The sequence below is a fragment of the Pteropus vampyrus genome, unplaced genomic scaffold (genome assembly GCF_000151845.1).
Source record: "Pteropus vampyrus isolate Shadow unplaced genomic scaffold, Pvam_2.0 Scaffold87, whole genome shotgun sequence".
Classification (NCBI taxonomy): domain Eukaryota; kingdom Metazoa; phylum Chordata; class Mammalia; order Chiroptera; family Pteropodidae; genus Pteropus; species Pteropus vampyrus.
Window position 1 is genome coordinate 4,290,307 of NW_011888868.1, and position 17,194 is coordinate 4,307,500.

Here is a 17,194-nt window from a genome sequence, read left to right on the forward strand (position 1 = left end):
AAATTTTACCTTGCCTTATATCTACTCTCTAGGATGTGACTTTGAAGCTCCTCTTATCAAAAGGTTGGAATTTTTTATCTGCTGCTTAATTCTGAATTCAGTCATGTTACTTTCTTTGGCCAATGGAATGTTGACATTTATGACATTGTAGAGGCCTGAAAATATACTCGAATATACACAAGGTTTTACTCTTATTCCTTTATCTCCATCATAAGACCATACCTAAACTAACCTGCCAGAAGATAAGATATAAGGAGCAAAGCTAAGTCAATTCATTCATCTTAATGAAGCCATCATCCACCAGTCAGCTCACCTCCACATATGTGAGAAAGCTCTTTCAATACCAGCAGAACTATCCAAATGAACTTAAGCTGAACTTAGGTGCATGTGAGAGCCCAGCCAAGACTGAAAGCAACCATCAAACATACAATCAATTATCCAGACTTTTGAGCTAAAAGAAAGCAACAGATAGATTTATAACCTAAACATTTACTTATGCTTTATGCACTGAGTTTTGGAATAGTTTGTGGATGAGACCATTGTGACAATAGATAACTAATGTATACCTTGGTACTAGAAGTGAGATGTTGTTATAATGGAAACCTGAAATAAGTGGCATTAGTTTGAGAACTAGGGGGTCAGGAAACTCATATAACAATTGAAGACTGGTGAGAAAATTGCCATAAAGAGCTGAAAACTAGTGATTCATGCTATGTGATGGATAAATATTTGGCAGCACTTTTGCCAATGACAACTTAAAAGATAAAAAACATGACCATAGATATTTTGGATTTGATCAAGAATATGCCCAGGCAGGATGCTGAAAGTGTATCTATCTTTTCCTAGCTATATATATAAAGTAATACAAGAAAGAAACTAAATTGAGAATTAACCAACATTTTGCAAATCAGAATTAGATTAAAATATACAAGGGTCAGAATTTACTATGATGAAACCTCCTCATTTCCAGTTTCTTTAACGGCAATAGAATCTCAAAGTATGATTCCTCCAGGGAGCATATGCAAAATCAAAGATGTGACTGTTAGGCCCTTGTTAAAAATCTCTGATGGAAGTAAGGTGATGCTTAGTGCTCTCTCAGTTGGAAGTACTTCTAGGAATCTAAGGGCATTGTTCTGTAGAAGCTTGGCATGCCTAAGATAGTAATGAATAAATTGAGAAAGGCATATACAGAAAATAAGTATTGATATGACTTGCTGACTGATTAAAATGGAGCAGACTCAAATTCATAGAAACATAGAGTTTCTAAGACAGTTTTACCAGTAAAAGTGCCACAAACCTGAAGTAAAACAGACTGGAAATACTCAAGATATAAAAAAGGTCTCTGGGTCTTCTTCATGTATTGCTTTCAGTTTATATCCTACATGTGAGTTAAATCATATGGTTTTCAACTTTTTTTTCTGACTTATTTTTCCTAGCATGATAATCACAACAAATAAATGTTCGTAGACATAGACAGCAAGAGTGGTAATCAGAGAGAAGGGGGCTGGGGAAGATATAAAAAAGGGTAAAGGAGGTCAAATATGTGGTGACAGAAGAAGACGACTTTGGATGAATACACAGTGCAATATACAGATGACATATTATAGAATTGTATACTTGAAATCTATATAATTTTATTAACAAATGTCATCCCAATAAACAATAATATAAGAACGTCTCTGGGGTCTCAACATTATTCTGGCAGGAAATAGGCTGAAAATGCTGTTCAAAGGAAATATTTTTCAATTCCTTCCTCAGAGGTATTAAAAAAAAGAACAGACAAAGAAAGATATTTCAAAAGAAGAGCCTATAGAGATGACAGCAAACTGTAAACCACTCACAGTGAACAGAACTGGGGCCTGATCAAGAGAATAACCTCATAGAATGGGAAGACTGACTACTTTTGCTCAACATGATTTCAGAATTATGATTAGTAACTTTTCTGTTAATCCATAGAATAGAAAAACTGACTATATTTGCTCAACATGATTTCAGAATTATGATTAGTAACTTTCCTGTGCATTCTTTTCTTACTCTTTTTGGAATGGAAGTGTTTATTGCAATGATTCTATTTTTGTTTGACCATTATTTTAGATCATGTTTGAATAAATGTGTGTGTGTGTGTGTGTGTGTGCGTGTGTGTGTGTTAGGGAGGATGTTTTCTTGTTCATAGGTCTCCAAATCAAGAGGCACACCAGCTGAACCTTAGATCAAAGGATCTTGGACTACAAGACTGAAGATGTGACTATATAAAACTTTTGGGCTTCTAGGATAAAAATAATCATATGAGAAAGATGTGAATAATCATGATCAGAAGACGAACTATGGTATATTGATTACACTAATGGCTCTGAGTCTTCATGTTTCCCTGTATCCATATGTTTATGGTATGACTTATAGTTTCTTCTTTCTAGAAAAAGTCTATGACTCTGCTCCTCGTTCCTGAGTTTAGTTTGTGCCTTGCTTTGAGCAAAGAGATTTTGGCAGTTGTGACTAAAAAGAGAATTATATAAGCATTGATATGTTTCTGCTTCTTATTTGACCTTCTATCTTTGTTATGAGATGTTTGAGCTAGCTTACTAAAGGATGAGACACTTGGACAGAGCCAAGTATTCCCCTTTTTCACAGTACAGGCATACTAGAATAGCATGCAATTAATCTCCAGATATTAGAATGAGCTCAGACAAAATTTACAGAGATGTCAAACCATCTTCAATTAATTCCAGAATAATGAATGAATTTGCTGACACCAGCCAACCCACATGACTGAACAGAATACATTATTGTTTTTCTTTTTAAATTTAGGAGAGCTGAAGTGGTTTGTTACACAGCACTATTGTGGCAATAGGTAACGGGTACAAAGACCTTAAAAATTAAGTTGAAAGTATATACTGGAAAGGTTTGTGTGGAATTAATTTTGTTATTAAAATATGTCTCTTGGCCATTTGTATGTCTTCTTGGGAGACATATCCTCTGTCTAATTATATCCTCTGCCCATTTTTTAATTAGATTGTTGTGTTTGTTTTTTTTAATGTTGAGTTGTAGGGCTTCTTTGTATATTTTGTATATTAGCCTTTTATCAGAGGTATTCTTTGCAAATATATTTTCCCATTCAGTTGGTTGCCTCTCTCTTGTTGACAGTTTATTTTGCTATGTAGAAGCTTTTTAGTTTGATATAGTCCCATTCATTTATTTTTGTTTTTACTTCCTTTGCCTTTGAGGTCAAATTTATAAAATCCTCTCTAAATCTAAGGTCCATCAGTTTATTACCTATGTTTTCTTCAAGACAATTTATTATTTCAGGTCTTATATTAAGGTCTTTGATCCATTTTGAGTTCTGAAATGCCCTTCAATAGATGATTGGATAAAGAAGATGTGGTACATATACACAATGGAATATTACTCAGCTATAAGAAAATATGAAACACTGCCATTTGTGACAACATAGACAGATCTTGAGATTATCATGCTAAGCAAAATAAGCCAGACAGTAAAAGTCGAGAACCATATGATTTCATTCATATGTGAGATATAGAACTGAAAGCAACAAATGAAAAAGACAAACAGAGACTCATGGACATGGACAACAGTTTGATGGTTACCAGAGGAAAAGAGGAGGAGGTAGATAAGGTAAAGGGGATTAAATATATGGAAATTTAATCTTGGGTGGTGAACAAACAATGCAGTACACATATAACATTATTAAATTGTACACTTCAAATCTATATAATTTTATTAACCAATGTCACCCCAATAAATTTAATAAAAAATAAATTAAAAATAAGAATATTCTCCGTTTGAGACTATGTTGACTATTCTATGTTCCTGGCTCTGACATAAATAATTCTATTTGCATGTTGTCTTATACATATACATCTACTTGCTTTTGTTTGTTTATTTGTTTTTTAATCTCAGGGATCCTGTTGTGGCTTTCTTAATTTTTTCATGTACACATGGAACTCCTGTCCTGCTCTTTTTTTATGTGTACATATTGTTGTGGTAAGTTGATAATGGATGCCAAAGACATGTTTGTGATCTACTATCAAGAATCTGAGAATATTACCTTATTCAGAAAAAGGCTCTTTGTCCATGTAATTAAATTAAAGATATTGAGATAATGAGACTGTTTTGGAATATCTGGGTGAATTTGTAATGTCATCATAAATGTCATTATGAAAGAAAAGCGGAGGGAGATTGCACAGACCAAAGAGGAGGAGACAATGTGAAGACAGGCTGATATTGAAATGATACAGTCACAAACCAAGGAATTCCATGCAGCTGGCAGCTAGTAAGGCTAGAAGAGGCACAGAATGGATTTTGCATATTCCCTCCATACTTTGTCCAGTTAGCGCAGCATTGCCAAAACCTTTATTTGACCTTCTGTGAGAGAATAAATTTCTCTTTCTTTAAGTGATTAAGTTTGTGGTAATTTTTATAGCAGCCACAGGAAACTAATATATCACAATTAAAACAATTATTTCATTGTAATAGTTTATTATTTCTCATAATACAGAACAAGGTTTAAAGTCAAGTAGATAATTCTCTCATCATTATATTCTTACTTTTTCAACAGACCTTAGCTTAAAATTTACCAAAGAAAAATCTGTTCAATTAACAATTTTAACATGTCTGCTGTAAACATACCTTGTTTTCTTGCTAATTTTTTTTACTATTTTGTCAATGAGTCCTACTTTAATTTTAAAGGAATGTCACTTTAGATGAGGTCAGTCAACAGAAATAATTTATAAATTAGGATTGTTTTATATATCCATACATACAATTTTTGATTCAGCAAACATTCTCAAGAAATTTGAGATACACATATGAATGCCAGATTTATTGGATCAAAGAGCATATAGTCTAGCAGAGGAAATTTAAATAAATAGACAAAATAGGTTACATTTATAATATAAATATCATTGTAAAAGTAACCACCAGAAACATGATGACAAAGAAAGAACTTATTCTAATTAGAAGCCAGAAAATAGGACTCAAAGATTTCTTCCAAAATGATGTAAAACCCATTTTCAGTTTTGAAGGGTTAATGAGATTTAAACAGGTACTGGAGGATAACATGTACAAGAGTTTTTAAGCAAAACAAGATATACAAAGCTTCAAAGACTAGAGTAAGCGTTGTGGGGTTAATTCAAACATAGCTCCTCCACATACACAGAAGACAGAAAAGACTGCTTGGTCAGCAGTCCCAAGGAAGACAATGAACAAAGAATTCTCCAGGCTGTGTTTGCTCTCAAGGACATTTTCTGCTGTTCTCATGGGCACTGTCTGTCCTTTTGCCATTTTCATGGACATTATCTGCTGGCTCCGCTGGAGGAGAGGGATGGTCCACCATCCTCACAAACGCTATCTAGGCAGCATGTTCTGTTCTCATCTACCTGGGGAGACATCTACTCCCCTGATAAGATATCCACTGTTCCCTCTGCTCTCATATAAAGCAGTGCCTGCTCTTGGCCAAATGCCTTTTTCCCACAGCTCCAACTGACAAAGTGGTGAAGCTTTCCTGTTTCATAAGTAATAAACAGCATTTCACATGTCTCTGGTCCTCCTGGTGGTTTTTCCAGAATACCCAAGACCCAGGTCTGAGCCCTGGGGTCTGGAACTCCAGCGTTATAGCATGAAACTTTCTGAAAATGCAATTAGTATATGAAGTATAAAGAGAATGAGATCAGTGAAGTAAGCTTGAAAGAGCTTTTATTCACTGTGCTAGAGTTCTCACATAAACTCTTCTTTAGTTTTTGCAGGTTTTTCAGGAAATTATATGGGATCTAGGAAATGTTTTGATTACATGGAATATCCTCTTGGAATAACTCTGTTCCTAGAAAGTATGGTTCTAAATAATTATTATTTAAAGATATAATTCTGTCTACCTTATATCTCTTCTTTGCATGAAAATATACTACTGAACACTGATGTCAATGAAAATTTCATTGAGTTATAGTGGTGCATTTCCTAAGCTACTGCCAGTTACTAGAACCTCTTTCACATGAATTCGTGGGTGGGGTTGATTCATTTTAGGGGTTCAATGGCCAAATTTTGGGGGGAAACATGTCAAAGTAAAAATTAATGTTTCTAAAATTTATAGGTTACATAACAATGAAAATAAAATGCAATGAAATGAGCAAGACAAACAGACTCATGGACATGGACTACAGACTAGTGGTTACCAGAGGACTATAGACTAGTGAAGGAGGAGCGGGGGAGGTAGATGGAGTAAAACAGGTCAAATATAGGAGATAGGAGGAAGGTGAAGTGGGTAAAGGGGATCGAATATATCGTAGCTGAAGGAAACTGGAAATTTGGATGGTAAACACACAATAGAATATACAGATGTCAAATGTAATGTATACCTGAAAATTATATAATTGTATTAACCAATGTTACCCCAATAAACTTAATTTAAAAAAATAAAGAAAAGTTTTTGTTTAAAAATAATCCAAACAGATCCATAAACATTAAAAGGTTAGTATTACTAACTGCTTTTTCATCACAAATTGAATTTTAAAAACCAGTAATTTGAAAAAGTTGTTAAAAAAGGAAATATAACAACCTCTCACATGGTCATGCATATGGCTTTACTGATTATATTAGGGGACTAGAGGAGAAAAAAGTATTTTATCTTGAAAATGTAGATCATTTCTAATTTTTAAATGTGTGCGTTACATTTGTTTAATAAATGAAAACAAACTGATATATACATATATAAGATTTATAATGATGATGTTGAAATCATTAGCTACCAGGGTCAGCCCTTTACCATAATGGAGTAGATAGCCACATCTGTAGAATGAGCATAAAGGATTAAAAAGACTTCTAAGTGCTAATCAGTCATGTTCCAAATGGTAGCAGAAAACCATATAATTAGAAATACAATATTTTCCACTGTATTATACACTGCTATTGTTCTGGTTCCTCTTTAAATTATGTTTTCTGGGAGCCATGACATATTTTAAGACTTAACCCTCTGGTAAATAATGTGTCTTGTATCTATCTGTAGCACAAGGGGCAGAAAAATCACGTTTTAGTCTTTTCAGTTTTTTCAGACTGCTATAACAACATACCATAGACTGGGTAGCTTATAAACAACAGAAATTTACTGTTCGCAGTTGTAGGGGCTGGAAAGTCCAAAATCAAGGTGCCAGCATGGTCATGTTTACTGGTGAGGTTGCTTTTCCTTGTTCATAACGAGCACCTTCTTGTAGTGTCCTCACTTGGCAGAGAGGGGCAGAAATCTCTTTGGAACCTCTTTTATAACAACACTAAATCCATTTATGAGGAGTCTACTTTCATGATATGATTACCTCACAAGGGCCCTAATACCATCATTATGGTGGTTAGGATTCCACAATTAAATTTTAAGGAGATAAAAACCTTTAGACCTTAGCAACTGAGAAACACAAAGACAAAATAAAGATACAAAAGAGAAGCTACGAATGGAAAATTATTGGCTAGGTTTTTGAGAAAAACAAAGATTCAGCCAAATATGTAAAAGTATTATACTTAAAAAATAATAATAATAATTGCAAAGCTGCTACACATTTTGTAATATTTTATCAGTATACTAAGCAGAAAATTATATGAATTCCAGTAAAAAATAAAAATGTTTTTTATTACTGGATTAAAGTAAATTGGTCTTCAAAGACATATCCTTAAATAAAAAAAAATTTTTTTGACTGTTGTGTTCTGAAGCTTTATAGAAAACTAGACATACTACACAATTCAATTTATACCTTTGGAGACTTTCAAAGTTCCACTGAATATTTTACTGACCATTTTATGTTTTTTAGTAAATGAAGTGCATAAGATACCAGAGAAACCAGAATAAAAACTGTTATTTTATTTCAATTTTATAAGCTCTCTCACATTAGCAGTATATGAGTTTATCTATAATTTGTAATGATACAGTACATCAATTCTAATAGGATAAATTACAATATTCAGAATTTCAAAGCACAGAATAATAAAAATGCCTTCTATTACACCTATAATTTAAAATTTCAAAATATAAACAATTATATACATAATAGAAATAAACCTTTTAAAATAATCATGCCTGCTGCATTGACAAACAAGTGGTTTGGGAATTTATAATTGTTTTAATATTAAAACTGAAACATGTTGGTGCAACAGCTGAATCAACATGACTACAAAATATTTCCAGTAAAATATTATCCTACAGCCTGAAAGTAATTTATGTGCATAAACTCAATGGCTACCATAGAATGCAAACAACAGTACATAATCATTTGTGAAATAATTTATTTTATACCATGTTTCTTGAACAAGACATTATATAGTTAGTTATCAACACTAATATCTCAAAATAATATTCCTGACTACTATTATAATTTTTAATATAATCCTACTATGTAGTGTTGTACAATAATAATATTGCTTCTAAAGAAAAATATACTAATATAAATGTTATATTTACTGGAAAAGAAAAGAAAGTATACCATTATGCAGAAAAAAATCCAGGCAAGGAAAAAATTAAATGTAATATTTTTAGTACTGAAATTTATAAAATTATAAGCGGTCTTTTTAATTCATTGATTGGGTCTAAAAACACAATACAACAAATTTGAAAGGAAGTTATTGTCAACATTTTATTTCTATATTCATGTGTATCATGTTTTATATGGACTGTTTTGATGATATCTCAGTCAAATTTGATGGTTTTGTTTTATATTCATGGATAGTCATAACTTAACTAACAAATTTTGCCAAATAAAGGCAAGTCAAGGCTAGATGATTAATTCTAAGAAATAAATATTACACTCTAGTACTTAAATGAGTTCATACACTGAATTCCCTGCCTACTTTCCAATTTTGACAAGGGTAGACTTTAGGATAAGACTCTGTCCTGATTGATTTCATTCATGTCAACATCAGGCACAGAAGGCAAATCATATTAACTGCAGCTAATGGCTGTGAACCTTATACAACAGATTCTTGAATAACGTCATTTTGTTCAATGTTATTTTATTATAACATTGATGTGAATCTACAGAAACTTAACTTTTGTTTATATCAAATAGCCTATGGTAAAACAGGTTTTAATAAATATCATTTTGATTAAAGTCGCAGAACCTATGAATGACATTAAGTAAAGTCTTACTATATAATTTTTTCATCAACCTGAATTTCTGTGTCTCAGTGATGTCCTCTTAAAATGGGGAAAATACATACTTTAGAAAGTTTTGTGAGAATTAAGTAAAATAACACATATAAAAAGCATTGCTCAGGATGTAAGCATTTTGGCAAGGTGAGAAGTTATCTTGGTTTCTCCCCTTAAAGTTACCAAAAGTCAGACAATTATAATTTAACAAAGGATTTCCTGTTTAACACACAAATATATCTGAGACATTGAGATATCTGAAGGTGGGCATATGGGAGCAAGCAGGAGAAGCAGGATGGAAGGGACGACAGAAAAGGCAGCTGCAGATTCAGTCATAAGCTCACCACAGCTCCAGCTAACACTGTAGCAGTGGAGGGGTGGTTCACAGCCCTAATTCAGTAGTCCAGAGAGGATAAGGGTGTAGAGGCAGCATTCCAGCCTGAATGATTTGTACATATAGAGGCTGAAGCCAGTGATGAGGCAGAGACACAGTGCAAAGGTGTGACAGCTATGATCTGGCTGCCTCCATTACCAGGGAAAAATAAAGCTCCAGATGTGCTATTCCACCTCCCCTCTGCCTCCCATTGCCTGTCTGGCTTCAATTGATGTGGTAGCAGTGAGGTTGCAGCCCTACTCAGCAGCCTGAAGAGGAAAGATTGAAATCATAAAAGCATATTTTCTGACCACAACAGGATGAATTTGAAAATTAACTACAAGAAAATGCTGGAAAACCCACAAATATATGGAAATAAAACAACATGCTATTGAAATAGGAATTAGTCAAAAAAAGATAAAAAATGAGATGGAAAAACACAGAGAGACAAATGAAAATGACAATGCAACATGTCATAATTTGGAGGGTGCAGCAAAAGCAGTACTAAAAGGGAAATTTATAGCATTACAGGCCTAAATCACAAGACAAGACAAATTTCAAATAAATAATCTAGCATTTCACCTTAAAAAGCTATATAAAGAAGAAAAAACAGCCCAAAGTCAGTAGATGAAATGATATAATAAAAATTAGAGAAGAATTAAGCAAAATGGAGGAAAAAAATAAAAATAAAAAAATAATAAAACTAAGAGCTGGTTATTTGAAAAAAGTAAATAAAATAAACAAATCTCTGGCTAGACTCATTAATAAAAAAAGAAATGATTCAAATAAATAAAATCAAAAATAAAACAGGAGGTTACAACAGACACTACAGAAGTACAAAGGACTATATAAGAATACTATGAAAGGCTATAAACCACCAAATTTGAAAATATACAATAAATGGACAAGTTATTAGAAATGTATAATCTTCCTAGGCTGAACTATAAAGAATTGGAAAACCTAAATAGACCAATTTACAGTAAGGAAATTGAAACAGTAATCAAAAGCTGCCCAGAAAATAAAAATTCAGAACCAGATGACTTCTCTGGTAAATTTTACCAAACATTCAACATTCAAAGAAGATCTAATACCTTTCATTCTCAAATTCTTTCAAAAAATTGAAAAAGAGAGAATACTTTCTAACTCATTTTATGAAGACAACATTACTCTTATACCAAAACCTGGCAAAGACAACACACACACACACACACACACACACACACACACACACACACACACTGCAGGCCAATATCTTAGACAAACATACAAATTCTAAACAAAATTCTAGCAAATCAAATACAACAAATACATTAAGAATATACTTCATAATCAAGCAAGATTAATCCCAGGGGCATAAGGGTGATTCAGCATATACATATCTATCCATATGGTGTGCCACATTAACAAAATAAAAGACAGAAATCATATGGTCATATAATAGATGTAGAAAATGCATTCAACAAGACACAACATCCGTTTATGATCAAAATACTCAATAAAATGGGTATGGAAGGAAAGTACCTCAACTTAATAAAGACAGTATCTGAAAAAACCTCACCTAGTATGATCTTTAATGGTGTAAAACTGAAAACCTTTCTTCTAAAATCAGGAGCAAGAAAGGGATACCCACTCTCTACTGTTATTCAGCATGTAACTGGAAGTCTTAGCCAGAACGATCAGGCAAAAGAAAGAAAAAAAAAGGCATCCAAATTGGGAATGAAGAAGCAAAGCTATTTGCAGATGATGTAATTCTGTATATAAAAAACCCTAAAGATGTCAATTAAAAGACTGTTAAAAACAATAAAAAAATATAGTAAAGTTGTAGTATACATAATTAATGTACAATAATCCATTAAATTCCTATATACTGACAATGAAATATCAGAAAAAGAAACGAAGAAAACAATTCTATTTGCAATTGCACAAAAAAGATATCTAGGAATAAGCTTAACAAAGGCGGTAAAAACTATAAGGCATTGTTGAAAGAAATTGAAGAAGACACAAAGAAATGGTAAGAAATTCCAAGTTCATAGAATGAAATGATTAACAAAGTTAAAAGGTCCATATTACATGAAGCAATATGTAGATTTAATGCAATCCCCATCAAAATCACAATGGCATTTTTTAAAGAAATGAACTCTAAATTTTCAAATTTGTATAGAACTGCAGAAGAACCTCAATAGCCAAAGTAATTCTGAGAAGAGAACAAAATCAGAGGTATTATACTTCCTGACTTCAAACTACACTGCAAAGTTACAATAATCAAAATACTATGACATTGGCAGAAGAACAGACACACAGATCAATGGAACAGAATTAAAAACACAGAAATATACCCACACACATATGGGCAACTAATTTTTGACAAAGGAGCCAAAAACATACAATGGAGAAACAAAAGCCTCTTTAATAAATAGTGTTGGCATAATTGGAAAGCCACATGCAAAAGAAATCAATTTGACTTGTTTCTGACATTACACATAAAAATTAAATGGACTAAATACTTAAATATAAGACCTGAAAAATAAGCTACATCAATATAAATAGAAAATAAATAGAAATAGAAAATTTAAAAAAAAAACTGAGGTTCTAATGTTACAGACCTTATCTCAGAGGGTTTCTTGTGAACTTTTCCCCACAGGCAAAGAAAGTAAAGGAAAAAAAATATCAACAAAACAAAAAACAAACCAATAAATGGAAGAAGATATTTGTAAATGATACCAGCAATAAAGGGCTAATATTCAAAATATATAATAAACTCATACAACTCAATAAGAATAAGAACAACAAAAACCAATCTTATTTAAAATGAGAAAATCTAAATACTTGTCTCAAGAAGTCATATAAATGGCCAACAGATATATGAAAAGATGCTCAACTTCACTACCTATAAGAGAAATGCAAATCAAAACCACAGTGAGATACCACCTTCCACCTGTTAGAATGGCTGTTATCAAGAAGACAACAAACAAGTGTTGAAGAGTATGTAGAGAAAAATGACCTCTCTTACACTGCTTGTGGAAATGTAAATTGGCGCAGCCTCTATAGAAAACAGTATGAAGATTTCTCAAAAAAATAAGAATAAAACTACCAGTGACCCAGCAATCACTCTTCTAGGTATCTATATGAAAAACTTCAAAAATACTTATTCATAAAGACATAGGTATCCTTGTTTGTGGCAGCATTATTCACAAAAGCCAAGATATAAAAACAACCTAAGTGTCTTTGGGCGAACAATTGGTTAGAGAAAAAGTGGTACATATATACAATGGAATATACTACTCAGCCATAAAAAGGATGAAATATAGCCATTTCTCACAACATAAATGGATCTTGAGAATATCATGCTAAGTGAAATAAGTCTGATGAAAAAAGACAAGAATTATATGTCTTAATTCATATATGTAATATAAAACAGAAAGCAAGAAATAAGCAAACAACAACAATAAAAAAAACTGACTCATAGACACAGACAAGAGAAAGGTGGTTACTAGAGAGGAAGGAGGTCAAACAAACAGTGATAGAAGTAGACTGGACTATGGGTGGTGAGCAAACAAAGCAATATACGGATGATGTATTACAAAACTGTATACCTGATACTTATGTTGTTAATCAATGTTATCCCAATAAGTTTAATTTTTAAAAAAAGGTGAAGAAGGCATTCTTAATAATGAGAAACTACTGTTTTCCAAATTACCTTACCATGGAGAAAATATTTTGAAAAAGATATTTGGGTATGTTTGCTCATTACATCAATATGTTGCTGAAAATGATCTAAAGGTGTCATGCATAAAAACTTTGATATAAGCTGACTTTTTTCTGTTTTTTTAATTATAATTTTTTATTTTATTTATTTTTATTATGGTGACAATGGTTAATAAAATCCTGTAACTTTCAGGTGTACAATTGAATAATAAGACATATATATATATATTGCATAATGTGTTCACCGCCCATAGTTAGATTTATTTTTTTTTGTAGATTTCTTTCTGTCACCATATATTTGACCCCTTTCACCCCAGCTCCCTCCTCTCACCTAACTACTATAAGCTGACTTTAAAAACTTGAAAGTAGAATTTTCTAATTGGGCAAATTAAAATTTAAATTCATTTATTAAAAATATAAAAATTAAAAAATTTAAAAAAACACATTGTCCAGAGCTTTAAGCCTAGTAAGCAGAGAGTCAATATATTCTTAATGGAAGTATTAAATCATGTGATTAAGTGGTAAGTGAGCGGCCTCATCTTTTCTCGATAATGTGGTATGAATAAGAGAATGTTGTGGAGAGTAACTAGGCAGCCTTGGAATACAGTGAAAATAAAATGTATAGTCAATTTGTTTGTGAGTGATGATAACTGGCTTGTAGTATCAGGCTGAAGAAATATTTTGAAAACACACTAGGGAGAGAGAGAAATGCTTTGACTTTTGCAGTATGTAATTAGTTGCTCATACAAACTCGGCCATAAATACTGCAATACAAGCCTACAACAATAGCATGGGAATTTCTTTTTAAAGTCTTCTCTCCATGGCTCAGTGTGTCTGTCAAAATGTGCTAGGATGGCTACTGAAAGTGACTTAGGTAAGAGTTTCTGAGATTCCTCAATGCTATGTCCCCTACAATTTAAAAAATCAAGCAGGTGTTCTTTTTTTCTCAAAAATAAAACAACTCTTGGGACATTAGCTTTCTTCTTCTTGGGACAGGAAGATAGGGTTTTCGATGTTTAACATGTCTCTTTGTCCACAGCATGCAGACTCTTGTCTATCTATATTTGAACTTTAGATGACTCTAAAGTATTTTCGAAATACATCCTCAGTGATGCCAAAAGAGCTCTGTGCCATCCTGGCAGGCTAGGGACCAATAACTGTCTGTATGTGCAAATGAAGCTAGGAAACAATTAGGATAATTGGTAAAATAAAATGACAATCATGTAGGAGAAAGGAGAACCGGATCCTGGGTCTAGTTCTGAAACTAAAATGATTTGTAATTTTAAGCGAATCCCTGAACAGTTATATTTCAAATTTTTCTTAGCTCTGAAGTGGAACACTGGTCTCTGGCATGCCATCTATGGTTCTCATTTTCTAATGATGAATGAGTCTACATGATTTGTCATTTATGAGCATGTTTTCCACCAGTGTAGAACAGACTGTTTCTAAAGTGCAGTCTGTATCTGGGGTTCCTGGTAGCATTGGCATTCTTGAAAAGTCTAAATTTACTGAACAAGAAACGTTGATGGTTCTGATATATAGTTTTAGAACCATCTCTTTGTCAAAACAGGTAGTAGGGAATCTAAATTATGCCCTTTACCATTTCAACATTGTTAGCTCAGATAAACAACTAGTCAAAGAAAAAATTTTAGCAGTAACAACTTGTGCTATCCTTCCTCCAACAATAATAACAAAAACACACCAGAGATTCATACTCCAAAAACAAACACACAAATTTCTCTCAGCCAATCACAAAGACTTTCATTAAGTCGTCTTCCTCTAATCTTATTCCTAACCCATATACTTCATCTAAATCTCATTTACTCTTAAAAAATAATAATAAATAATAATCTATCTGGAAGAAGTGTTGAGCAGGCTTTAAAGAGAGATTTCATGAATTTCCCACAGGGCAAAACCTGGATAGTTATCAAAACCTGGATTTGAACTCAGGTCCGTCTCACCTCAGTTTATAGACTTTTGACCAGTACATGAATCCCCTCAGTTATTCAGTCACGTGATCATCTGTTGAATCTTCTCTCGGGGATGCAAATGGCCAAGAGTAAAAGCTAAGCCCTTCGGCTTAACCTATGAGAATCCTGCTTTTCCTTTCAGACTGTGCAGGAGTATATAGAAGGCTTCATTTAGTGAGTTTTGCTTTGAGACATGGAGGATAGATGGGTGCAAATAAGGGTGTGATGTGTTTGAAGGTATTTTTCCATGCCAACCTAATAGCATATGTAAAGGTCCTGAGGGTGATGGCTTATCACATTGAAGGAACTGAAGCATATGCCGAAGCATATGAATTGTAATGTTATTACATAAAATGTTAGAGTGATGGTAAGTGTAGAGAGGAATAGATGGTACTGTATGATGTAATAAAGATTTGAGATTTTGACTTCAGGGGAGTGGGAACCCAAGTTTGGCATCACATTCACATTTTAGAGCATGAAATGACAAATAGCACGCTAACCTTACTACTACTATCATCATCATCATCATCATCATTATCATCATCATCATCATCATCAATCATTATTTTAGAAATGCAATCCTTTTCTTATTGTCCAGTGCCTATGACTCTTTCACATCTCTGTAAAGAAGACAGTTTGAGCATTAGTGGACCTTTAAAAAAACTGATAGGCATGCTTAAAGGTGAGTGAATATTTTAACAAATGAGGATGTGCTACTAGAACAATCAAACCCATGCTTGACATGTTATCACCAAAATCTTCTTTATCATCCCTTTAAAAAATATAGAACAACATGTAGCAAAACAAATTACTTTCCATCTCTAAAAAAGCAAGTTCAAAGGTTTTTGAAGCTGCTAAGACTAGACTCTGAATGGGTGTTTCCAGAAAAAGGAACCTTCTTTTTTGCCTTTCTTGGTTCCAGGCAGTAGAAGACAAGAGATTTCTGCTCTCCTCATCTCACTGGTGCCCAATAAGGTATTTTACATATAATGTAATATATTCCTTCCCAAATAGAAGTGATCTAATAATTAAGAATTAAGAACACAATATTTTCCATTGCAAATATTGTGTCTGAAGTTGATGTTTCTATGAGAACTCAGGAAGATATTGCTGATTCTTCCTTAAGAAGCAACAATGCTTGGAGCATATGTGGCAAAAGAGGAAGCAGAATTAATATGAAACACACGAGGCTTAGTAATGCTATCAGCACCACATTGGGGATTACGACAGTCTCCTCCCTTATCCTGCTTATTGACAAAGCACACGAATAAACAGATTTCGGTGAGTGTGATGTAAGGTCACGAATCTAACTAATGACATAAGATTGAGTATTGGCTCAACAGCCCTGCTGTGTCATGTAAAAAGAAGGAAGATATTTCCTATCTTGTGTCAGGTACATGTATTAAAAGGAGCATTAATAAGTTTATTGTTGCCTAACTAAATCATAGAACAGGTAATGCATTTGTAAACAGTTCCAAGAATCTTTTGTGAATACTTTAAATCTTTACACTACAGTGCTGTAAGAGTATGAAAGAAATGTATTCACTTATCAAGACTTGTACAAAATAACTAAAGTAATATTAACTTTCCTTATGATTAAAAATTTATTTTAAGAATATATTTGCTGACTGAATTGTTATTTATTTGATAGTATTATCTGATGGTGATGGACAAAGAAAGAATATGATCAAATATACTCTGACCTTTTAAAAGTTCCAGAGTATTTCTCTTGATGATTTTTAAAATGAGGATACTACTTTTTTTTGACAGCAAATAAACCAGAACAACCAATGCAACCAGCAGAGCAGTTAACCTTATTTATTGGTAACAGTGAGAGACAGTTGTCACTAGTAGTGAAGTACACATGATGTAAATAAAGCTGCTTAATTTTTTAGTTAAACAAAATTTTTATCTCAGGAATCTTGTCCAGATTTCCATTCCCAACCAGGTAGGACTGGGAACACATTTAGCTGTCTCCAGAATGTTACCAATTGCTCTTAGAAAAATAAAGGA